Raw genomic sequence first — 27,459 nt, forward strand, 5'->3', positions numbered from 1 at the left:
GCCACTCACTTGCCACTTTAATAAAATTGACCAGTGTATTTTTCTCCCCGATGGATGCAACTCATCTGTGCCATGATAGTTTACCCCAGCATTTATAAATTAACTATTCCACTGTTTATCACCTTGGGGGCTTTTATATGCTAATGTATTCAGAAGTAAACTATTGCAAGCCTCTTTCATGGTCACCTTTTGTGTCATGTGTTTTGAATGGCATGAAGTGCTGGTTAATTCTAAAAGAAATGACCTTGTCGGCTTTTTCACATGAAACCATGCGCACAGGGCAAGCTGTTTGTTGTATTCCATTTTACATTCACATCTAACATTCTTGATACTCTCTAACCTTCTAAAAGGGATTCCTTTGTTGTTGTGTCAGGAGAGCTTCTTGCCTGACGTGAAGGGATGGAACAAAGACTACCTTCACGATGTCAGTCAGCAGAATGGGTCAGCAGGTGGTCCCATTAGCTGGCCCCATGCAGGGAGGAAGGAAAATTGTAAAGAATTATTGGAAATTGCTCGGGGCTTTAATGAGACATGATTTATTTTATACCTTAGGAAAAATATTGCGATTGCTGTTTTTATCCAGGTCCATTCACTGTCTGTCCCTCTCTTGGCATGATTGCTTTAAAATAATAAGATAAACAATCATTTAAACGGTCCTATTGAAGAGTACTTCCACATGTTTAATGTGTGCTTAGTATGCAAGCGTTTATTTTAATTTACACTCGCTATCTCCAGCCTGCAGAACTTTGTGTAAGGTAACGTAGTAGGATTGTGGTCGATTTTAAATATTTGGTCTTATTTACTGATATTAAAGAGCCTATGACAGCAAAAATCATGTTTATTTCATATTTCATGCGATATTTTATGGTCCTGAATGAAATGGACCGCTTGGATGTGTGTGTCAGCGATCAATTTATTTATTCAATTTTTTGAATCCCGCGCCATGGAAATGAGTGACTTCCTATATTGGGAAAAATGTAAATTTGACGTCACCTGGGTCACCATTTCATAATACAGCTATAACCTATTGCCTTATAGCATGCTGATGGACTGCGGATTCAGCTGATTTTGCGGATTATTTTATTTATTTTTTGCATTATGCCAGCCCAATGTGCTGCAGGTTTTTGTTGCTACCAGGGAGAGTCGTGTGAGCCTTTTTGGGTTTCAAAAAATTCCCGTTCACCGCAGAGTGTGGCCAAAACAAGTCCGACAACTGTGGGACCATTGGACTGACGAGGAAGTGAGTTAACTACGTGTTTTGTTTGATGTCAAATACTGGGATCATGGCACACATTTTAATAAGGAGGTGGCTTGCATTTTGTGGTTAACAATGCTCTTTGTCCACCGAGAAGACCACTCGCCCGACGACCGGAAGCTTGTCACACACCATGGTCACTTCCAACCCCTCGGTCCTCTTCGTGTGGCCGCCAATAGACCACTATCCTCGGCTTGGCGACGAGCAGCCCTGAGCTCCGACATCGGCCGGTTTGTCCACTGAGAATGGGCTATTTTTGGTGTTCATTCCCGAAGACGAGCACTGCCAGTCCGCCGTGGCCACAGCAAAACGACGAGCCAAAACTTGCTCACTGCGGGGGCTGGTTGATCGGTGAAGACAATCAACCCCGCTGCCGTGTGTGACATGAGCCTGGGTAGTTTTTTGTGCGAGAATAAGACTTGGAAAAGCTGCTCAGTTCGGGTTAGCATGTCGGCTAGCTGTCTCGCCTCCTTTTTTTCCTCCATATCCGAAGCTGGAGCAGGGAAATGACAAAAGCCGGACTAACCCCGGTGGCATAAAATAGGGAGTGGAAGAAGTTGGCAGTTTTGACTATTATGCAGTAATTTTGTCCTGTCCTACTGAATAATTGAATTTTTAATATTTCATATTCCATTTAGAACAAGACTGTTACTTGTCATGACCATACCATTCATTTAGCAAATGGGGAAAATACAGTACTTAATGAGCTGAATTCTAACTCAGATGAAATCGTGACTCTGCCGACGTCATCATCCAGCTGGGGACGCTAGAGCGCTATAATGACAGGCGGGGCTAAACGGCAGGTTTAAAAACTAATTTCTCGTCATCTGCGCTTTGCCAAGTGATTGTCCATAGTCGAATTTTCTCAAAATATGATTCTAATTCACATAATAATGCTATTTAAGATTTTTTTTACTTTAAACCTGGGTTTAACATTTGGTCTTGACATACAGTAACTTTGTTTCTGCATAGTCTGTCCGATTGTCCTTTTTAGATGCTTATGCCAGTGAACCACTTAGCGATCCAATTGTGGGAAAAAAAGCTAGTGGTTGGGGAAAAAATCAATATTGCAATAAATTGTTGCGCTCTCTTTCACAAAAGATAATCAATAGACTGACTGTAAGTATCGATATATTATTACAACCCACATGTTGGATTTACTCCGTTGTCACCATCAATACCTATCCTGTCCTGTTAGTGGAGGCACTAATCCCATAAACGGGTGTAAAGTGGCCAGCCAGTGAGGAGATGACAATGGACAATAGAAGAACAACCGATTAAAGAATGGTGGGAAATACGAACACAGAAAAACAAATCAAAGGTACCACTGACATTTCAGGGGCTGGATGACCTGGAGTGCAAAAATGAAACAAATAAATACATAATCAAATAGATTATTAAATGTGTCATTAAAATACTTCAATTTCAATATTCAACAATATTCTATATTTATGTATTCATTTCAATTTATATACATTTATTTCATTTTTTTATTAATATATTACTTTTGATTTCAATTTATATTTATTTATTTCCATTTTTATTTAATTATTTCAACATTTATTTCCATTTTTATTCATTCATTTATTTATGTATTTATTTCAACATTTATTTACTTATTCCAAAACATACTAGTCCTTCTCAAAAAAATTATCATATTGTGATAATAATTTTTTTCTGTAATATACTGATAAACATTAGAATTTCATATATTTTTGATTCATTACACACAACTGAAGTAGTTTAAGCCTTTTATTGTTTTAATATTGATGATTTTGGCAAAAAAGTCAAGAAAAAACAAAAATCCCTATCTCAAAAAATTAGCATATTATGAAAAGGTACTCTTAAGGAGCTACTAACCTAATCATCTGAATCAATGAATTAACTCAAAACCCCTGCGAAGGATTCTTCAGGCTTTTAAAAACTCCCAGCCTGGTTCATTATTCAAAACCGCAATCATGGGTAAGACTGCCGACCTGACTGCTGTCCAGAAGGCCATCATTGACACCCTCAAGCAAGAGGCTAAGACACAGAAAGAAATTTCTGAGCGAATAGGCTGTTTCTAGAGTGCTGTGTCACGGCACCTCAGTGGGAAGTTTGTGGGAAGGAAAAAGTGTGGCAGGAAACGCTGCACAACCAGAAGAGGTGACCGCACCCTGAGAAAGATTGTGGAGAAGGGCCAATTCCAGACCTTTGGGGACCTGCAGAAACCTGGAAATGGGCTACAGGTGCCGCATTCCCCAGGTCAAGCCACTTTTGAACCTGAAACAGCGGCAGAAGCGCCTGACCTGGGCTACTGAGAAGCAGCACTGGACTGTTGCTCAGTGGTCCAAAGTACTTTTTTCAGATGAAAGCAAATTTGCATGTCATTCGGAAATCAAGGTGCAAGATTTTGGTGGAAGACTGGAGAGAAGGAAATGCCAAAATGCCTGAAGTCCAGTGTCAAGTACCCACAGTCAGTGATGGTCTGGGGTGCCATGTCAGCTGCTGGTGTTGGTCTACTAAGTTCTAACAAGGGTTGGCTCAATGCAGCTAGCTATCAGGAGATTTTGGAGCATTTCATGCTTCCATTTGCTGAAAAGCTTCATGGAGATGAAGATTTCATTTTTCAGCATGACCTGGCACCTGCTCAAAGTGCCAAAACCACTTGTAAATGGTTTACTGACCATGGCATCACTGTGCTCAAATGGCCTGCCAACTCTCCTGACCTGGACCCCATAGAGAATCTGTGGGATATTGTGTAGAGGAAGTTGAGAGACACTGTGGATGAGCTTAAGGCCGCTATCCAAGCATCCTGGGCCTCCATAACACCTCAGTAGTGCCATAGGCTGATTGCCTCCATGCCACGCCGCACTGAAGCAGTCATTTCTGCAAAAGGATTCCCGACCAAGTATTGAGTGCATAGCTGATATAATTAATTGAAGGTTGACTTTTTTGTATTAAAAAAAAACACTTTTTTGTATTGGTCGGATGAAATATGCTAATTTTTTGGGATAGGGATTTTTGTTGTTTCTTGGCTTTTTTGCCAAAATCATCAATATTAAAACAATAAAAGGCTTGAACTACTTCAGCTGTGTGTAATGAATCTAAAATATATTAAAGTCTAATGTTTATATAAGCTGCACACAGACTATTTTTCATTGTGTCAAAGGGCCATTTTGTCAGTGTTGTCCCATTAAAAGATGTACTTAAATATCTGCAGAAATGCGAGGGGTGTACTCACTTTTGTGATACACTGTAGCGGATATTCAGTTACGTTTTTGTTTTTAAAGAGGTTCCCATTATTATAATTATTTACTGTATATCTGCATAGATTCCCTTATTTTCATGAACACTTACAATTTCTTGTCATGTATATGTGTAGTGATAACAGCAATCTACACTCACTGCCCCACTGGAAAGAGGAGAAGGGGTCAGCATAGAAGAGGGAAAAGATGTCAGCCAGGTGAGGCTAGAGAATTCAGCACGGCAGAAGTCGAGTCGATCACCACTGGCTCACCCTACATATTTTAGTTTTTTTCCCCCCACAGTCAGTCTCCTCAATTTGTGTATATAAATGTGTGTTCAAGAAGCTTGATTGGGTGTACATCGTTTTCATTAGGTGAAAGGTGCAAGACCTAAACTCACAAAGAGATGTCCTCCAAACCCTTTTTGTGTTAAGATTTTCACTGTTTTGCACTTTACTGTACATAACCTGTTTTGACCAGAGCATGTACTATAAAGGCCAAAAACGCCTATGACTATACATGCTTTTTATGTTGAATTATCAATTATATAACTATTTATTCAAGTTTTATTTGGTTGGAATATTCATCCTAACATGTTGAATAAATATTATAAAGGTTTAATACGGTTTGTTGAGCATGATTGGTTGTCAATAGGACATTAATATCAGAAATTTTGACCCCCCCAAAATTAGGAATTTTTTGCCTTTTTTGTCCCAAAATGTTGATTTATAATTGGTAAGTGAAGAAAACAACAGTTTAGACATGAAGTTCAAGGTATCTTGAAAAAAGGGACAAAACCAGGCTATTGTGAACAATTCCTTCTTTGAAATATAAAGGCAACATCAAAGGCATGCAAAATCAAAATAGGCCTGGACCTTTAAGAGTTAACAAGACAGGACACACAAGTTAAAAGTTTGCGTCTTCGCCTTCCGTTTACTCCGTTTTCGCTGTGACCTTGTAAAGTGAAGGCCATTCCACAACACAATTGTTGCGTCTTGGTGTAGCAGCATCATCATGTAAACCAGGGGTCCCCGAGAGCCGTAATCCAACTTGTTTTCCATGTCTCCCTGTTTTAACACACCTGAATCAAATGATCAGCTCATCAGCAAGCTCTGCACTTGCCTGATAACAATCCTGATAATTTGATTCAGGTGTGTTAGAGGAGGGAGACATGAAAAATAAACTGGATTGCGGCTCTCGAGGACCATGGCCACCCCTGATGTAAACGGCCCATCAGTTTCAGAAAGAAGTGCTCTGGTTTACATGAAACATGTTATTTTTGTTCATTTACATTACTTGTCTAACTATGCAGTGTTTACATTTACAAGACTAATGCAGTGAGGCACCATGCAAATGTATGTTTCTTTGTACATTGTAAAAGTTTTGGCATTGAGTAAATGTATAATTACATGTGTTTTTCTTTTTATTATTATCAATATTGCGGCCCACATATCGTCACAGTATTGAATTGTGAGTTACCCATATAGTACTACTCCTACTGTCAGCCCTTCCAAATCAAATAGTTTGGACATCCATTGCCATCACTGGCAGCCAATGAATTCATTATCCAATTCGTCATATCCACACTGCGCAACATATTAATCTCTTGTGGCTGCATCACTGTGGATTTGTTTGTTAACCCAGTACAGCTTTACTGTGCACACGGTAGATTTTGCTCTACTCCATCTGTTGTGCGGCTTTGAGAGTCGATAGACAGAAAGAAGAGCTCTACCGGTGGCTCTGCATTGCCAATAATCCTTGTAAATAAAGTGAGTGAAAATAAGTGGGCAGTGCAGAAAGATTAAGCGATCACAAGAGCTGTGTAAAGCAATTAGTGTCCCATTGGGATGTATCTTGGGAGACTCAGAGTGGATCAATACTGCCACACATGCTTGTGTTATCACATGGAGGTTCTGTGCAGGCACAATAAAGATTGAGGGCCAAAGTGTTCCAAGCAGGACTTGGGTTTTGTCCACCATTCCGGGGTGCTCTGCCAGTCCCAAGAACGTGTCTACAGGCCAACTGTGACATCAGGTTAGGAAAAAAATCTGAACATCTTGCAGAATATGATGAACCTTCCCCACTCTTCCCCATTGAAAAATATGACAAAAACATGACTGACATATTGTAATTGATAAAGCATATTTGTCAATAGTAGTGATATCTGAACCTTTTGGAATTTCTCACGTTTCTGCATGAAATCACCATCAAATGTGATCTGATCTTTGTCAAAATCACTCAGATGAAAATACAGTGTCTGCTTTAACTAAAACCACCCAAACAAATATAGGTTTTCATATTTTAATGAGGATAGCATGCAAACAATGACAGAAGGGGGAAAAATAAGTAATTGAACCCTCTGCCTAAGGAACAATTGATACCAATTCTTACCAAACATTTTAAGTAAGGTGTGTGCCCAATCGCTGATGAGTGGTTTAAAGCTGCCCTGCCCAGTATAAAACACACACCTGGTAAGAATTGTCTTAATGAGAAGCATTGTCTGATGTGCATCATGGCTCGATCAAAAAAGCTGTCTGAAGACCTGCGATTAAGGATTATTCATCTGTATAAAGCTGGGAAAGGATCCCAAACCAGCTCTAAAAGTCTGGATGTTCATCAATCGACGGTCAGAGAAGTTGTCTACAAATGGAGAAAGTTTGGTACTGTTGCTTCTCTCCCAAGGAGTGGCCATCCACCAAAGATGACACCAAGAGTTCAGCGCAGAGTACTCACAGATGTAAAAAGAACTCTGGAGTGTCTGCTAAAGACTTACAGAAATCACTGGCACTGTCCAATATCTCTGTGCACGCATCCACTATATGTAAAACAATGGCAAAGAATAGTGTTCATGGGAGGACTCCACGGACGAAGCCACTGCTGTCTAAAAACAAAAACTTTGTTGCTCGTTTAATGTGCGCAAAAAGGCACTTGGACATTCCACAGAAGTTTTGGCAAAATATTTTGTGGACTGATGAAACCAAAGTTGAATTTTTTGGGAGTAACACACAACTTCATGTGAGGAGGAAAAATGGAACAGCTTACCAACATCAACACCTCATCCCCACCGTGAAGCATGGTGGCGGGAGCATCATGATTTGGGACTGTTTTGCTGCCTCAGGGCCTGGACAACTTGCAATCATTAGTGAAAGAATTAATTCAAAAGTTAATCAGGATGTTTTGCAGGAAAACCTGAGGCTGTCTGTCAGACAGTTGAAGCTGAAAAGAGGATGGATGCTTCAACAAGACAATGATCCAAAACACAGAAGTAAATCAACTTCAGAATGGTTTCAGAAGAACAAAATACACCTTCTGGAGTGGCCAAGTCAAAGTCCAGACTTGACCTCCATTGAGATGCTGTGGCATGACCCAAAGACAGCGATTCATGCCTGGCATCCTCGGAATCTGACTGAACTTGTCAGGCTCCAGGCTGGGCAAGTTTGTGGGTATGTCTGTCATCCAATTACAGGCCCAGCACCTGACGGGTGGAGTGACGGCAGCTGTCAGCAATCACCATCACCAGCCTACTTAAGCCAGCCAGAGCTCCACCACGTTGCTGGATGGTCTCTTTCAGTACACTGTTAGTGCCTTCTCGCGTTGTGATTACTTCTGTGTGGACTCATCTGATCATCGACCTATTTGCTTTGTTCCAGGATTTCGTCTACGCCTCGTGTTTTTGGTACCTTTGCCCAAAACGCTCAACACCACAGACTCCACAACTCTGTTAACAATAAACTGCTTGAACGCAGAGCCTCACTATCTCACGTGCCTGTTTTGTGGTTCTCTGCCCACGACCGGAACAGAACTACAGACGTTTTGTAGTGAAGAATGGGCCAAGATTAGTCCTGATCCATGTGCCAGACTGATCTCGGCTACAGGAAGTGTCCGGTTGAAGTTATTGCTGCCAAAGGGGGGGCACAAAATGTTAAATGTGATGGTTCACTTACATATTTTCCCCCCTTCTGTCATTGTTGCATACTATTCTCATTAAAACATGAAAACTTATAAATGTTTGGGTGGTTTTAGTTAAAGCAGACACTGTTTTTTTCATTTGTGTGATTTTGACAAAGATCAGATCACATTTCATGGTGATGATGCAGAAATGTGAGAAGTTCCAAAAGGTTCAGATATTTTTTCATACGACTTTACAATGATTATGAAGTCATTTTTTTGCTAATTTCACATGCTATTAAATTTAGTAGACATCTTACATCAGTGTGACTGAACATTAGTAGCTTTCAATGTATAGTTCAAATAAAATGAACGACAAAAAATACCATGTCATTGATTTGTTACTCATTTGCGTGCTGTATCTGTTGATATACCCCTACATTGCTACTTTGTAAACCCTGCTTCACTGCTCATGACACATTTTTGGCAACACTACAACTGAATTTTTCTCTGCCAGTTCTTTTCCAAATTTAAACCTTACACTACTTACCTATACTCGATGTCTTATTAACCCTTCTTTCAAAAGTGGTACTTATTGTGTGACTATAATAGGAAAAAAAAAAAAATAAAGAATATAATAAAATAATAAATATTAAAATAATATTCTAAGGCTAAAGATCGAATAATTAAAAAAATAAAAAAATTTAAAAAAAGATGAAATACTGTCTGACAATGAATGATCTGAAAAAAAAAAAAGTATATATCACAACAGTCATATAGGCCTATTTTTCTAAAATATAGATATTTGAATAAATTAGCCATACTTGGCCTTGGTCTTTGTGTAGTAAGCCTGTTCATGTCGACAGGTAGGCTCTAGATTTAACAGCTTTACTTCTTCTGTGGGAAGTGTAAATAAATTAATAGAATTAAGATTTGTTATAAACAAAAAATTTCTCGTTGGCTGTCACTGAGTAGCGTTTGCAATCGCTACAAAAAAATAGCAATATAAATTGCCCCCAAGAACGGTCAGAGACGTATGACAACCACAGGATATAATATATAAGAAAGACAGGGCATATAGGGGTACAGGATAGCTTGTTGAAACAGGAGAATGACATTGTCAGTGGCATAAGGCAATGCACACAAGAAAAAGGTGTCGATAAAAAAAAGCTACCTCTGGATCAGGTCGGCTCTTTCCCGTCTTTTTCAGCCCTCGACACTCAAGGCATCTCTTTAACTCAACATTTGTATATTCTTCAACATTTTTACAAGTGAATTTTGGCACCAGTGACATCATTTTCGGACAGAATTGGTAGGTTTAGCTCAGTAAACATATCGTTCGTACACTATTTACATGCATCTGGCATGAGGGACAAACGCGAGTTTGACCCTCATAGCAACAGTTGCTAACGTCATGAGTATCAATGAGCAAATGTGACGTGTTACGTGTGGTACGCTATTGAATTGTTTATTTGACTAAGGAGGCGGAACTCTGCTGCGGAGGGCTCTGGACTACTTTAATCGTTGCGTGGACCACGCTTTGAGAATACCTGCTATACACTATAGATCAGTGTTTTGTAACCTTTCCTGAGTCATTGGAAAAAATCTTGAAGCACACCACAAACCAAAAATGTTCCAAAATTACTTTCTCTACAGTATATTTAATGATGAAATAAATTCTCAATATTTATATTTACTCAGTGTGAAACTTGAGCCTGTTTAGATTAACACAAAGCCATCTTCATCAACAACTCTTAGTCTCTCTCTGTTTTTATTTATTTATTTTTTATAGTAGTTAGGCTTGAAAAGCTCAGAAATATCAGACAGAGGGACTTTCGCAATGTTTTTAAACGCATCAGGGCCAAGCATCTCCCTGACAATGGATTTGTCTCTGTCACAGTGTGGGACTTTTTGGAATTAGCAACAAGTTCAGCAACAAGGTAACTGGCATTTACATTTGTACTTTTTCCTCATCAAAGTTGCCTGTTTCTGTGTGTTTTTATGAAGGCGAACAAAGTAGTCCATCGACTTGTTTTGAAGCGACGGCAACTGCAACTGCTCGTGTCACGTTCAAAAACAAAAAGATTTCTAGCCATCGGCCATCTTGCTGTCCTCGACAATGTGTTGGAATAAAATGGGGAAGATTGACAGTTGTCACATATGGATAAAATGGAAAGGACACTTTTGTGCATATCGACATTTGAAGAGGCTAATCAAATGATGTACCTACAGTAAATGTGCTGGGGTTCACATTGTCGCGGACAGCAAGGTGGCTATTGGGTAGAAATCCGAGAAGTTATTGAACGAGAAATACCTCGCTCATCTGCACATGACCACAACCTTCTACCTAGTCCTTCCTTCCTACTGCAACTCCAACCGATGACCTACAAAAAAAATGCAATATTGGATAATTTCTCACGGCACACCGGCTAAAAAACACTGAAAGTCCACCAATTATACTATTTCACAAAGCAAAATCAATTGATGTGAGACATTATGATTATATTTTTCAGGATTGCATTTTCTTGGCAAAATAGTATCAATTGACTATTCTGTAACAAATGCTACATTATGTTGTTGGGTTTGTCACCCAGGAAACGCAGGAGAAATTTCTAAATCTGGGACAGTTGAAGACCTGGAAGGAGCTGGGAAGTGCAGAGACGGACGGTAGTGCCTCAGATTATGATGATGAAGATGAATGTCAAGCCTCAGGAGACGGTCAAGATGCAACCTGTTAGTAGCTTGCACATGTAGCCCATGTTTCCATGCAATTGCACAAACCTTTCAGATCTTTAAAAACACTCCCTGCCGTGTCTTAGGTCGCAACAAAAATGGGCTTTCAGTAGTGCCTTCAGAACGTGACACAACAAGCCAGTTTCGTCTTTGAGATATACACAACATGCAATGAAGTGCAGTGTTGTTCAGACTTGTGTTGGCATCATTGACATTGTTTGATGTTTAGTCGAAACTGTCAAGAACTATATCAACTATTGCATTGTGTAATTTAGTAAAGTGGATAAAAAATGTTAAGAATTGTAAAAGTAGATATTAAAATGGGTATTTATTTTTTCATGTATTCAATACAGCATCAAATAAATCTTTTAGAATACCTAACCTCACACAACAGAGTAGTTTTACCCTCGAGCTCTTCTTAAGAATCAATAACCATTACACTGCCAGTTCCATGCCGCCCCGGACAAATCCTTTTGGCCCTGCTCCCTGTTGCCATGTGGATAATACATGCTGCTGGCCTTTCTTAGAGCTCTATCGGTAGCACCAGTATCCTAACAGCAGTGAAAAATCAATCAAAGCCACTGTGTAAGATTTACAGAACAAAACCCTTTAGTGTGTGCGTTAAGTATAAATCAATAACCTGTCGACACCAGGAGACCATTCAGCAAACATTTTCTTTTTATAGGTTTATTTGTCATCTTTTGTGACCTTTTTGGATTATTGACAATGTACTCGAATGAAAGCTTGATTACATAAAAAATGAAGTACTTTTAGAGCGCTTTCACACTAGCACTGTTTGGTCAGTTTTAAACTGACCAGATTTCCTTTTTTGCAGGTAGTCCGCTTCATTTTGTAAATGTGAACGTGCATCCGAATTCCAGTTCGGACCAAACAAATTAACTCTGGTCCGCTCAAAAATCGTGGGCCCGGGGGACCACCCTGGATCCTGGGGGGGGTGACGGCTCCCTTGCCGGGCTGCGGTAGGAGGGATGGGCTGCGCTGGACCCCCCGACCCCCTGCCGGCCCTCCCTCCCCGGGCTGGCTGGGTGGGGGCCGTGGCCCTGGGTTGGTTCCTGCGCGGCTTCTCCGCCCGTCTGCGTGGCTGTCGCGCGTCCGGTGGGGCTTGCGTGCCGCGGGATGCGGTAGTGCATGCTCGGGTTGGGGGTCTTTTTGCCGGGATTGGCGATGGGGCGGCGTAGGGTTGGTCGCCAACGGGCTTACATTCATAAGAGATTCACATGATTACTGGGTTCTAGATCACAGAACTGATTTGTGTACACTCTACCTCTTTCAATCACTTAGCTTATAGACACCCCTGTACCCCTCTTTCACTGGCCAATAGGCCCCCACATGGTGTAAACCGGAAATACATCTCGCTGACGATGGCACCAGCATATGAATAATTAGTCTAGATGTTCTATGTATTTCTTGTTGTTGTTTGTGTATGTGTTTCTTTTCTTTCTTCTCTTGTGTTGCTTTTCTTCTGTCCCCCCATAATCCCTTCCTGTTCGCTGCTTTGTCATAATAAAAAGGTATTTTGAATGATCACAATGGGAGTATATCAGATTCTCTATGTGAAACATTAAAACTGTTCAGACAACCCGAGCACTTAGACTTCCATTCTCTGTGTCAAACAGCTGAACAGGACAGGTTTAAAGGAAAAAAAAAAAATCGTGGGTCTCGGCCTGCTTTAAGCGCACCCTGCTTCGCTTGTAAATGCAACCCGGAGTAGGGTGCGCTTTTGCTACTTTACGTGCAGCATCACAGTGTGGATCTGTGATGTTCCAGCCTGTGATGCTACATGCAGTGCATCCTTGGAAGCAGAAGTACAGTGTGTACGCTATTCAAAATCAACAATGGCAAGAGAACAGATGATTATCTTTGGCCAAATGTTGTTGTTCTGCACTAAGCAGTTGCATTTGAATCGGGTTCCAATGTGGTGGTTGTGTTTAGCATGCTGTTCCTGAATGCACCGTGTGAAGCCTAAGTTATGCTTCTGCGTTGCGGTGACGGCGTAGCCTCACCGTAGACCCCACGTCGTCAATGAGTATTCTGCGTCAAGAGAACGCGTTGCTCTGTAATTCACCGCCACGCCATTAGAGGGGTGTGGCTTTGTGTTTGTGCGGTTTTGCTGGACTCTTGTCCAATTCCTTTTTCTTACAGTTACACAACAATGTCAACACAGATGGAACGATTGAATGTGGATCTTCAGCTCATCAACTTTGAACAACAAATGTTGATCATACATATGTTGTGGCCCAGGCGACGCAGAAGACAGTTGCGGAGGTATTCTGGCCGACTGTTGATGCTGCTCAGAGACTGGCAGTCACATTACGAATTCTAGCATCAGGTGGAAGCCAGCAAGGTACGTTGTCCAGCGTTTTGTTCAATTTCTTTGCCGTGTCCTACAACCGGCCAGTGGGAAGCCATGCCAGATTTTTGGCAGCTATGGAACTTCCCAAACTGCGTTGGAAGCCTTTATGGTAAACAGGTGATCATAAAAGCACCGAGACACTGTGAATCAGTGATGATGTTCAAATGTGTTAACTGTCTGTTGTTGAATATTAAACATCAAAACATCTCTTTTGACACCAAACCTGTGCTTTATGCTTCATATACTTAAAGTGTAAAATGTAGGGCTGTCAAATGATTAAAATATTTAATCGAGTTAATCACAGCTTAAAAAGTAATTGATCGTAATTAATTGCAATTCAAACCACCTCTAAAATATGCCATATTTTTCTGTAAATTATTGTTGGAATGGAAAGATAAGGCACAAGATATATTCAACATACTGCACTAAGTACTGTATTTGTTTATTATAACAATAAATCCACAAGATGGTGTTAACATTATTAACATTCTTTCTGTTAAAGGGATCCATGGATAGAAAGACATGTAGTTCTTAAAAGATAAATGTTCGTACAAGTTATAGTAATTTCATAACAAAACCCCTCTTAATTTTTTCGTTTTGAAATTTGTAAAATTTTCAATCAAGAAATAAACTAGTAGCTCGCCATTGTTGACGTCGCACTGTGATGGCACACGGGCTCCCTGCTTCCACAGTGTCTTTAACTACATAAGGTAGTGATTGAAATACACCACAAGGTGTGTCAATGGCGAATTTTAAATTAATTAGTAATCAAGCCAACGAGTGTGTTTTGTCCCTCGACTGACGCCATAGTTCCCCTTTTACTGGTCCATTTGTTGTATTTCACGTTCATTTGAGTGCTGGCTTCACAACGTACGAGACCTCTGATAGTTTGTATATTGTGACTAAATATTGCCATCCAGTGTATTTGTTGAGCTAAACGAAATGTTTGAATAGAGTTTGACCAAAGTCTGAGTAAGTTTTATGTGTATTGTGCATAGCTATTTTGATTGGGAATGCCAGTTCTCTTTGTATTGTTTTTGTGAACATTATTTTTTTTTGAGAGATAGGAATATTATTTTTGTTGTGTTTTCACTAAATGAAATTTATGTTTGTTGTGAAGGAGTTGCCGAAACTTATACCAATAAACAGAAAACGGCGCGGTCCAATGAACGCCTGTGTCCACTTGCCTTTCTATGCTTCTTAGCTCTCAATGTGCAAAAAACAGCGTCATTGTAATCCATTTGAGGCAATGCATGAGTAGGTCATTCCACGCATGCTTTAAATGCGTCAAATATTTTAACGTGATTAATTTTAAAAAACTTAATTACCGCTCGTTGACGCGATAAATTTGACAGCACTAATAAGATGTAAATAAGTCACAGACTCACAGCAAATATACAGTGGGGCAAATAAGTATTTAGTCAACAACTAATTGTGCAAGTTCTCCCATTTGAAAATATTACAGAGGCCTGTAATTGTCAACATGGGTAAACCTCAACATTGAGAGACAGAATGTGGGGGAAAAAACCCAAAAAAATCACATTGTTTGATATTTAAATAATTTATTTGCAAATCATGGTGCAAAATAAGTATTTGGTCAATACCAAAAGTTAATCACAGTGCTTTGTTAAGTACCCTTTGTTGGCAAAAACAGAGTCCAAACGTTTTCTGTAACTCTTCACAAGCTTTCCACACACTGTTGCTGGTATTTTGGCCCATTCCTCCGTGCAGATCTCCTCTAGAGCAGTGATGTTTTGGGGCTGTCGTTGGGCAACACAGACTTTCAACTCCCTCCACAGATTTTCTATGGGGTTGAGATTTGGTGACTGGCTAGGCCACTCCAGGACCTTGAAATGCTTTTTACGAAGCCACTCCTTTGTTGCCCTGGCTGTGTGTTTGGGATCATCGTCATGCTGAAAGACCCAGACACGTCTCATCTTCAATGCCTTTGCTGATGGAAGGAGATTTTCACTAAAAATCTCTCGATACATGGCCCCATTCATTATTTCCTTTACACAGATCAGCCGTCCTGGTCCGTTTGCAGAAAAACAGCCCCAAAGCATGATGTTTCCATCCCCATGCTTTACAGTAGGTATGGTGTTCTTCGGATGCAATTCATTATTCTTTCTCCTCCAAACACGAGAACCTATGTTTCTACCAAAAAGTTCTATTTTGGTTTCATCTGACCATAACACATTCTCCCAGTCCTCTTCTGTATCATCCAAATGCTCTCTAGCGAACCGCAGAAAGGCCTGGACGTGTACTGGCTTCAGCAGGGGGACACGTCTGGCAGTGCAGAATTTGAGTCCCTGGTGGCGCATTGTGTTACTGATAGTAGCCTTTGTTACTGTGGTCCCAGCTCTCTGTAGGTCATTCACTAGGTCCCCCTGTGTGGTTCTGGGATTTTTGCTCACTGTTCTTGTTATCATTTTGATGCGACGGGGTAAGATCTTGCATGGAGCTCCAGATCGAGGGAAATTATCAGTGGTCTTGTATGTCTTCCATTTTCTAATAATTGCTCCCACAGTTGATTTCTTTACACCAAGCGTTTTACCTATTGCAGATTCAGTTTTCCCAGTCTGGTGCAGGTCTACAATTTTGTCTCTGGTGTCCTTCGACAGCTCTTTGGTCTTGGCCATAGTGGAGCTTGGAGTGTGACTGACTGAGGTTGTGGTGAGGTGTCTTTTATACTGATCACAAGTTAAAACCGGTGTCATTAAAACGGGTAATGAGTGGAGCCTAGTTAGACCTTGTCAGAAGTTAGACCTGTTTGACAGCCAGAAATCTTGCTTGTTTGTAGGTGACCAAATACTTATTTTCCACTCTAATTTGGAAATAAATTCTTTAAAAATAAAACAATGTGATTTTCTGTTTTTTTTCCACATTCTGTCTCTCATGGTTGGGTTGATGTTTACCCATGTTGACAATTACAGGCCTCTCTAACCATTTCAAGAAGGAGAACTTGCACAATTCGTGGTTGACTAAATACTTATTTGCCCCACTGTATGTACAAAATAAATGATAACGTGCACCAACAGAAAATACGACATAAAGTGATAAAAAGCACATACTTGTCTCAAAGGTTCTCCCATTTTTGATTGCATTTGCTGACCTCCGGCCCCGTATTTTCAGCAATCCCCTTCCACGAATTGCTTGCCATTTAGCAATCCTTATAATGCCGTGACAAAACATTGTACAGGTGGTCGTACTGGGGGACCTCTTCGATGATGCTCTCTTCGGCTTGGTCTATTTTTGAGTGTGGCGCAAGAATGTTTGTAAATGGTGGCGATTTCGCGCTGAACCGGAAACAACAGTCTGAGCGGACCAATCACAGTCCATTTGCGTCACGTCACCATGCGTTGACATGACACGTAGTCAAGATTTTGTGGAGGTGCACGTCAGGCTACGGTGGTGGGTTGAAAATCGGGTCTGCCTTGTCCGCCGCAGAAGCATAAACCAGCCTTGAGAGTGCGGAAGCATTGGGCGGGATACTTTCACCTTCTATGTTCTGTTGTTGTTGTAGTCGCCTATGGCAGACTAGCCATGTTGTGTAGCACAAGTTGTAAAATTCAGGATTAAAAACCTGATGAAGCAGGCGACTTACTTGTTGTTGTTACAGTATTAAGGAAAGAAACGCCTGCGCCAGACGCTCCATTTTTCGGTTGGTTATTTCCCCTTTTTTCCGGCAGGGATTGGGGGTGTGGGGGTGGTTCAATTGGTTATTTGCAAGTGTCGTTGCGAGGTAGCTCTCCAACCGGAGCCTGTTTCTCTTGGTCAAATGTGAAGGTGCCCTCAAACAAAGAATGTTTTGAGTATCGGCATAATATGCCCGCTGAAATTTTACAAATCCTACTCTTTAAAACAATTTCATATTTTCTTTCATTCATTTTTTTAATCCCACACTTGAGTTAAACAGTGCTGTTCAGCTTTTATTTCGAAGACTTGGGTCAAAGTTTTTTCTTGTATTTTTTTTTTTTTCTAGAGATTAGAAAGTTAGAAATTTCCATCTGTTTTCTGTGACAAACTCCCAAGGTTCATGTTAAAAGGGGGCATTGGCCGCCCATTGTTCTGGCTAGAGAGACTTCATTAGCAAACTAATGAACATTGCTAATCTGGAGAGAGCAGACTCGCTGTCTCTTTTATCACTTAGATGTGATAGAAATGCTGGAAGTCTCACTGAGGAGATGGGAAGCATGTGTCTCACATTGTTGGACATCCTGCATACTAAGCAAGTAACAAAGAGGATTTTCAACAATTTGTGTGCAGATCTAGTCAATTATGCCAGTCATTGTGTTGTACAGAACTTGTTGCAGTTAATGAGCCCATGCTGTTTATGCGCGTTGAATTAAATGAACAATTGTAATTGCTACCAACATGGTGCCCGCAGGCACCAAGTCGCCCGCAAGGGCCACATGTGTTGCTCACAGGCCTGTTCTAAAAAATAGCACAACTTGCAAGTGAACCGAGTTTCAGATGTAATATTTTCTGCCGCTATTTTTTAAAAATCACACATGCATTTAAATTAACTGGCCCGCAGTGGCTAACCGGGAGGAACAGGACAAATCCCGGTGAGCCGGCCTTATGTTTTGTATGGGATTTTTTTGATAACGCTGTCTGTTAAACACATTAATAACTGCATAAAAACAAACCCCCTTTGACACTGTTAATTTTAAGACAATGCGCGGCCCGCTCCTATGACCGCCAGCTCTGGGAGAAAGTATTATCCTGCAGACTTCATCCTGGTAAAACCTAATTATGAATTTTAATGGGCAAAATAAAAATAATAATAATGCCTTGGATTTATGTATAGTGGTAAGAAAAAGTATCTGAACCTTTTGTAATTTCTCACATTTCTGCACAAAAACACCATCAAATGTGATCTGATCTTTGTTAAAATCACACAGATGAAAAAACTGTCTGTTTTAACTAAAACCACCCAAACATTAATAGGTTTTGATATTTTTAATGAGAATGATATGCAAACAATGATAGAAGTGGGAAAAATAAGTAATTGAACCATCACATTTACAATTTTGTAGCCCCCCCTTTGGCAGCAATAACTTCAACAAGACGCCTCCCGTAGCTGCAGATCACACTGGCACATCTATCAGGACTAATATTGGCCCATTTCTCTCTAAAAAAACTGCTGTAGTTCAGTCAGATTCCTGGCATGTCTGACATAAATTGCTGTCTTTAGGTCATGCCACAGCATCTCAATGAGGTTCAAGTCTGGACTTTGACTTGGCCACTCCAGAACTTGTATTTTGTTCCTTTGAAGTTGATTTACCTCTGTGTTTTGGATCATTGTCTTGTTGCGGCATCCATCCTCTTTTTAGCTTCAACTGTCTGGCAGACGGTCTAAGGTTTTCCTGCAAAACATCCTGATAAACTCCTGAATTCATTTTTCCATTGATGATTGTAAGTTGTCCTGGCCCTTAGGCAGCAAAACAGCCCTAAATCATGATGCTCCCTCCACCATGCTTCAAGGTGGGGATAAGGTGTTGATGTTGGTGAGCTGTTCCATTTTCCCTCTACACATGACGTTGTGTGTTACTCCCAAACAATTCAACTTTGATTTCATCAGTCCACAAAGTATTTTGCCAAAACATCTGTGGAGTGCCCAAGTGCCTTTTTGTGAACATTAAACGAGCAACAATGTTTTTTTTAGGCAGCAGTGGCTTCCTCCCTGGAGTGCTCTCATGAACACTATTCTTAGCCATAGTTTTATATCTAGTTGATGTGTGCACAGAGATACTGGATAGTGCCAGTAATTTCTGTAAGTCTTTAGCAGGCACTCAAGGGTTCTTTTTCTTTTACCTCGTGAGTACACTGCGCTGAACTCTTGGTGCCATCTTTGGTGGACAGCCACTCCTTGGGATAGAAGCAGCAGTGCTAAACTCTCTCTCTGACTGTCCATTGACGAAACATCCAGACTTTAAGAGATGGTTTTGTATCCTTTCCCAGCTTTATACAAATCAACAATCCTTGATCGCAGGTCGTCAGACAGCTGTTTTGACCGAGCATGATGCACATCAGACAATGCTTCTCATCAAGACAATTCTTACCAGGTGTGTGTTTTACAGTGGTCAGGGCAGCTTTAAACCACTCAACAGTGATTGGGAACACACCTGACTTAATTATTTTGGTAAAAATTGGTTTCATTTGTTCTTTAAGTCTCCTTAGGCATAGGGTTAACTTATTTTCCCCCCTTCTGTCATTGTTTGCATGCTATCCTCATTAAAATATGAAAACCTAAAAATGTTGAGGTGATTTTAGTTAAAGCAGACACCAGCAGGTGATTTTTCACAGAAAATATTTTTTTTTTTACAAAAGGTTCAGATTAGGGCTGTCAAACGTTTAAAAATTTTAATCGAGTTAATTACAGCTTAAAAATTAATTAATCGTAATTAATCGCAATTAATCGTAATTCAAACCAACTCTAAAATATGTCATATTTTTCTGTAAATTATTGTTGGAATGGAAAGATATGACACAAGATGGATATATACATTCAACATACGTTACATAAAGACTGTATTTGTTTATTATAACAATAAATCAACAAGATGGCATTAACATTACTAACATTATGTTAAAGCGATCCATGGATAGAAAGACTTGTAGTTCTTAAAAGAAAAATGTTAGTACAAGTTATAGAAATTTTATATTAGAACCCCTCTTAATGTTTTCGTTTTAATAAAATTTGTTAAAAATTTCAATCAAAAAATAAACTAGTAGCCCTACATTGTTGATGCCAATAATTACTTACACAATGCTCATGGGTGCTGAAGCTTATAAAATCAGCGCCAGCAGAGGGCAGCAAAACTCCATAAAACACAACAAGTGAGCGTTTCACTGTCCTGTCATTTAAATGTGTCTGAGCGGGGCATCTGCGTTAATTGCGTCAAATATTTTAACGTGATTAATTTAAAAAATTAATTTACGCCCGTTAACGCGATAATTTTGACAGCCCTAGTTCAGAAACTTTTTCATACCACTGTAGCACTTTTTTGGACACTCAAAGCGCTATACATTGCATGATTCTTTCACTCCACACTCAATGGTTGTAAGCCATTACTGTCGACCCAGCTGCCCTGGGGCAGTCTGACAGAAGCGAGGAACCCAATCCACGCCATGGGCCCTTTCGACCACCATCCAACTGCTCCTTCTCCTTTCACACAGGCAAGTAGGGTATGTTGCCCAGGGACACAACGACAACGGGCACAGATGGGAGCTGGAATCTAACCCCTGATCCTTCAATCAGTGGAGGACCCGCTGAACTGCCTGGCCGCTTGGCACGACCCATTACGGTTCTTTTCGAGCATGTTTGGATGAAAATACAGTAATGAACCTCCTGCTGCTTTGGGTAGCTATTGTGGCTGCCCGAGACACACTATCGGTGGGCACAAGCACACGGATGATCAGGGTGAAATCAACATGTGAGGCAACTTTGGCTTTTTTAGCCCAAATTGTGGGACTCTGAGGCAGACAGTGGCAGTTATTGTCATTTATTAAGCTGTAATGCACCGATAAACTGTGAATGAATGTGTCGAATGAAATAATATAAAAGTTTAACAGTGTAAACGTGCATGCATTCTATCAATACATATTCATACAGTACCTGTCAAGTTGTACGGTTACTGCGTAATTTGTACAAGTGAGCACTGATTTTTAAATGTGCACGCCATACGTTCACAATCTGTACGTTTTTCGTGCATTAGTTTTTTGTTTTTTTTTCTCCGTTCGGATTTGGTCACCGTTTCGGCAACGAGACAATGTGAGTTACGATGTGTTACTACGCTGGTTGAATGACATGAGAAAAGTCAGAGACACTGAGAGAGAAGCGTGTTTGTTTTGACGCTGTAGCAAACACAATGCTAGGCTAGGAGGCTCCAATCTTTCCTGACTGTAGCCGACAGCCTACAATCTACGCCTAGATATCACATGCTGATAGAACTACATGCGAAATGACGGACCGTGGCGTTATTAAACAGCCGTCATTTTGAAGTAGTAGACTTCTCAGAAAGGCTCTGTTGTAGTGAACCTTCCTAGCAAACTTAAGTAACTTTTTATCTAAAATACTCCAAAATCGGAAAAATCTTGACTTGACTTTATCTTTAAATGATGAAAGTTTTAAAACTTTACATGTCGAAAGTAGACAGTAGGGAACTAATGCAAAAACAGTAGCAATTTTAACAACTTTAACAGCTGATTCACAACATTAAACAATTTCCAAACATGGCAAAGGTTACTGTTTTTTGTTTTATTTATTTATTTTTTAATGAAAAAAAAAACATGAAAGGTAACACCAGTTACTTTGCCAAGTAACTAATTACTCTTACTGTCAGGTAACTGAGTTACTAACTCAGTTACATTTTGGGAGAAGTAATTTGTAACTGTAATTAATTACTTTTTAAAAGTAAGATTAATAACACTGGTCATTAAGATAAAGTCTGCCGAATGAAAAGTGACGAAAGCGGAGATTTCATTCAGCCAATTTGTTGCCGAAAGCAATTTGCCCGCAACTATTGCTGATCAGTTCTCAGAATTAGCAAAAGAAATGTTCCCTGCACAAAAATTGCATCGGTAAGGTAATTTTATCAATTGACCTTTTTAATTTATAATTGGACATACTAACTAACTACCTTCAAGTTAAACTGAATTGTGAGCTGAAGTGCCATGATGTGCAGCCATCAAGACATGATAGAAATTGACAAAAGTTCTACATACAATTTTAACAAAAGTCACTGTTAAATTTTAGTAATCATGAGGTAGCTTAAGATTTTGATTGTTCTTTGATCGCACCAGGCTATATGTTACAATATTATTACAATAAATTCATATTGTTTTAAAAATTGAGTTTTATTTTTGTTTCATATTGCACGCTATATACAACGTTGTAAGATTAGTCACCCATTTGTAAGGTCATACGCATAAGCGGATTTTGCGGGGGGGCCAGGCCCCCCTTGGTGACAAAAGTGTCATTGCATGTAATTGACTTTCCTATATATGATTTTAGAATTAAAGAGTTTTTCGGTAAAATAGTGTCTGTAAAAGTTGTAAAGCAATAAAACAAAGAGCAAAATTGAATGAAATGAACAAAATAAAAATTATAACTGGTCAAAATTATTTTTCAAACAAATCATGTAACGATTGTAATGATATGAGCAAATTGTAGCTGCGTGTTCGATTAGTAATGTCTGCTCGTCACAGCACACATAGGTCAGAGATACCCAGCGAGCTCGAGACAGCTGATAAACAGCCCGCCAGTAGACAGTTAATGTTGATGATGCCTCTCTTCTGTTCTTTAACTAAAGATCTGTCAGTCAAACTTTTCAGTAAGTTGTCTTATACAAGAAACCCACAAAGTAACAAAACTAGCACCTTAGACGGTAATTTGCTTGGCTAAGCTAAAACCACCTGAGGAATGAAGAGGCAAGATGGGTATAGTCTACGTAATTTTTTCAAACCTAAGCTTTCAAAAGCGACAACAACTACTGAGCAAGAACCAAGGATTGAAAATGTGGACCATGAAAAGCCAGAGAGCACCGCCAAAATGGTGAGAGGAGTTTCAATTTGCCCAACTAAAGACGCTAATTGTACAACAAATTATGCACCCATATATTATTTTGTTCCCACAGCTGTTGTGGCGGTGAATAAGCCCTCTTTCACATTCAATTGGATTCTCAATGTTATCCACAGGTGCAAAGTAAACAAGTAACATCGTAAACATACAGGTTCCATACGAATATGGCGTAAATTGATGCTTAACTACACGGCGAAGACATAAACAGGGATCGAGCGGCATGCAGTTGTCGAGTACCGCTAACATGGCAGAATGTGTCCAAGAACTTTTCTACATGTCAGTCTCTGATCAAACGTAAGTAAATATTCCTTTATTTAAAGAAAGCTTGTAGTGTTTACTTAGTAACCGCTGTATTTGCGGCCATTTATAACACAAAGTTGCAATTTCTGATGGGGTGCAACATTTGACAGTACACCTGTTCACACTGGCGGGCGTAGCATATTCAGTGGATGACGATCTTGGTGAAAAGTATAGCTGTCCTAAGCAGCCTGATTTAGAATTCCCCTAAGAAATGATGGGAAACAAAAAAAAAAAAAAACACATATTTTAATTAGGGCTGTCAAAATTATCGCGTTAACGGGCGTTAATTAATTTTTAAAAATTAATCACGTTTGACGCAATTAACGCATGCACTAAATGACCTGCTCGCACATTGCCTCAAACAGATTACAATGAGGCCGTTTATGGACATTAAGAGTGAAGAGAATGCCACCGGCCGCTTGGGGGCAGCGCCGTTCCATACTCATCTTATTTCTTCTAAACGTGGGAGAATTAGTAGTTGTGAGACGTTTATGCTGCATTCACAATGCAATGCAAATTGCTATTTGTGCTCTGCAAATATTTATAAGTTATATAAGTTTTCTTTCTTATAGTGGCAATTATGTGTCTCTTGTTGTATTTTGGGTAAGATATGTACAGATATACAGTGCCTTGCAAAAGTATTCGGCCCCCTTGAACCTTGCAACCTTTCGCCACATTTCAGGCTTCAAACATAAAGATATAAAATTTTAATTTTTTGTCAAGAATCAACAACAAGTGAGACACAATCGTGAAGTGGAACAAAATTTATTGGATAATTTAAACTTTTTTAACAAATAAAAAACTGAAAAGTGGGGCGTGCAATATTATTCGGCCACCTTGCGTTAATACTTTGTAGCGCCACCTTTTGCTCCAATTACAGCTGCAAGTCGCTTGGGGTATGTTTCTATCAGTTTTGCACATCGAGAGACTGACATTCTTGCTCATTCTTCCTTGCAAAACAGCTCAAGCTCAGTGAGGTTGGATGGAGAGTGTTTGTGAACAGCAGTCTTCAGCTCTTTCCACAGATTTTCGATTGGATTCAGGTCTAGACTTTGACTTGGCCATTCTAACACCTGGATACGTTTATTTTTGAACCATTCCATTGTAGATTTGGTTTTATGTTTTGGATCATTGTCCTGTTGGAAGATAAATCTCCGTCCCAGTCTCAGGTCTTGTGCAGATACCAACAGGTTTTCTTCCAGAATGTTCCTGTATTTGGCTGCATCCATCTTCCCGTCAATTTTAACCATCTTCCCTGTCCCTGCTGAAGAAAAGCATGCCCAAACCATGATGCTGCCACCACCATGTTTGACAGTGGGGATGGTGTGTTCAGGGTGATGAGCTGTGTTGCTTTTACGCCAAACATATCGTTTTGCATTGTGGCCAAAAAGTTCAATTCTGGTTTCATCTGACCAGAGCATCTTCTTCCACATGTTTGGTGTGTCTCCCAGGTGGCTTGTGGCAAACTTTAAACGAGACTTTTTATGGATATCTTTGAGAAATGGCTTTCTTCTTGCCACTCTTCCATAAAGGTCAGATTTGTGCAGTGTACGACTGATTGTTGTCCTATGGACAGACTCTCCCACCTCAGCTGTAGATCTCTGCAGTTCATCCAGAGTGATCATGGGCCTCTTGGCTGCATCTCTGATCAGTTTTCTCCTTGTTTGAGAAGAAAGTTTGGAAGGACGGCCGGGTCTTGGTAGATTTGCAGTGGTCTGATGCTCCTTCCGTTTCAATATGATGGCTTGCACAGTGCTCCTTGAGATCTTTAAAGCTTGGGAAATCTTTTTGTATCCAAATCCGGCTTTAAACTTCTCCACAACAGTATCTCGGACCTGCCTGGTGTGTTCCTTGGTTTTCATAATGCTCTCTGCACTTTAAACAGAACCCTGAGACTATCACAGAGCAGGTGCATTTTATACGGAGACTTGATTACACACAGGTGGATTCTATTTATCATCATCGGTCATTTAGGACAACATTGGATCATCACTTCTGGAGTGAGTTTGCTGCACTGAAAGTAAAGGGGCCGAATAATATTGCACGCCCCACTTTTCAGTTTTTTATTTGTTAAAAAAGTTTAAATTATCCAATAAATGTTGTTCCACTTCACGATTGTGTCCCACTTGTTGTTGATTCTTGACAAAAAAATTACATTTCATATCTTTATGTTTGAAGCCTGAAATGTGGCGAAAGGTTGCAAGATTCAAGGGGGCCGAATACTTTTGCAAGGCACTGTATGTTATACAGTAAAGGCGAGTGGACACAGGCGTTCTTTGGACCGCGCCGTTTATTGGCATAAGCTTCTCCTTCACAACAAACATAAGTATCGTTTAGTGAAAGCACAACAAAAATAATATTCCTATCTCTCCCCAAAATAATAATGTTCACAAAAAGAAAAGCACTTCAATCTATTGTAATGAGGCCCTATTCTGACACACAGTTAAACAACAATGCAAAATGAACTGGCATTCCATATCAAAATAGCTATGCAAAATACACGTAAAACTTAGACTTTGGTCACTCTATTTTTATTATTGTTATTTTTATTCTTATTATTATTATATTAACTCTACTTTTGATTGAAAATTTTACAAATTTTATTAAAACAAAAACATGAAGAGGGGTTTTAATATAAAATTACTATAACTCGTAACTATAACAATTATCTTTTAAGAACTACAAGTCTTTCTATCCGTGGATCACTTTAACAGAAAGAATGTTAATAATGGCATTTGTGGATTTATTGTTACAATAAACAAATACAGTACTTATATACAGTATTTTGTATATATATATATATCCGTCGTGTGTCTTTCCATTCCAACAATAATTTACAGAAAAATATGGCATATTTTAGAGATGGTCTGAATTGCGATTAATTACAATTAATTAATTTTAAAGCTGTGATTCAATTCCATTCAATTCAATTTTATTTGTATAGCCCTGGATCACAACAATGTCGTCTCAAAGGGCTTTGCAGAGGCAATATGATACACAATCAGAAACAGCAAACGAAGCAACAAAGATGAAAAAATAAATTCAAGTCCTGGGTATCCCCCATCCTTAGACCCTCTATGTCGGCAAGGAAAAACTCCCATAACTCCAGAGACTTCGGGAGAAGACGAGAAACCTTGGGGAGTACCACAGTCAGGAGAGATCCACTCCCAGGACGGATAGACAGGAAGCCCCAGGACCGCTAATGGGAATTAGCAGGCGAAGTTACAGTCCGTAAAAAATGCGGTGGAGTAAAGGAACAAGAAGAGGTCCATCTAGCCAGATGAGACAGGGGTAGCAACGAGGACGTCCATCCAGCATGGGGTCTGGACAGTCAGGAGGCTGCAGCTGAAAAATAGCCCCTTCCCAGAGGGGAAGGGGGAAAGGGGACACCGGGTGACTAGTGATGAAGAGATTAGACAACTAGATATTAACATTGGAAAATAGAAATAAAGTAAGATAAGTGGTAGGTAGAGTGAGAAAAAGGAGATAGAACTCAGTGGCTGTACTTCCCCCAGCTTTATAGCTTCTAGTGCAGCTTAGACTAAACTTTGAGTCTACTTCGACTTCAACTAGCCTGACCATAAGCTTTGTTGAATAGGAACGTTTTTAATCTAATCTTAAATGTGCAGACTGTCTCGGCTTCTTTAATATTAGCTGGAAGCTGATTCCATAAAACAGGGGCTTGGTGGCTAAAGGCTCTAGCTCCAACAGTACTTTTAGCAACCCTGGGAACTACCAGTAGACCTGCATTCTGAGAGCGGAGTGTTCTGTTGGGGCGGTATGGAGCCAGAGCATTGGAGAGATAAGATGGCCCCAACCCATTAATGGTCTTAAATGTAAGAAGGAGGATTTTAAATGTAATTCTAAACTCGACTGGAAGCCAGTGAAGGGCCTGGAATGCGGGGGTGATGTGCTCTCCTCTATTGGTTCCTGTTAAAAGTCTTGCTGCTGCGTTTTGGACAAGCTGAAGAACTTTTAGGGAACTTTTAGGACAAGCTGCAAGTAGGGAGTTACAGTAGTCCAATCTCGATGTAACGAACGCGTGAATTAATTTGGTGAAAGAAGGCCGTTCTGCAGGTTTGCAGGTTCTGCAGGT

Source organism: Corythoichthys intestinalis, chromosome 14 (assembly GCF_030265065.1).
Source record: "Corythoichthys intestinalis isolate RoL2023-P3 chromosome 14, ASM3026506v1, whole genome shotgun sequence".
Classification (NCBI taxonomy): Eukaryota; Metazoa; Chordata; class Actinopteri; order Syngnathiformes; family Syngnathidae; genus Corythoichthys; species Corythoichthys intestinalis.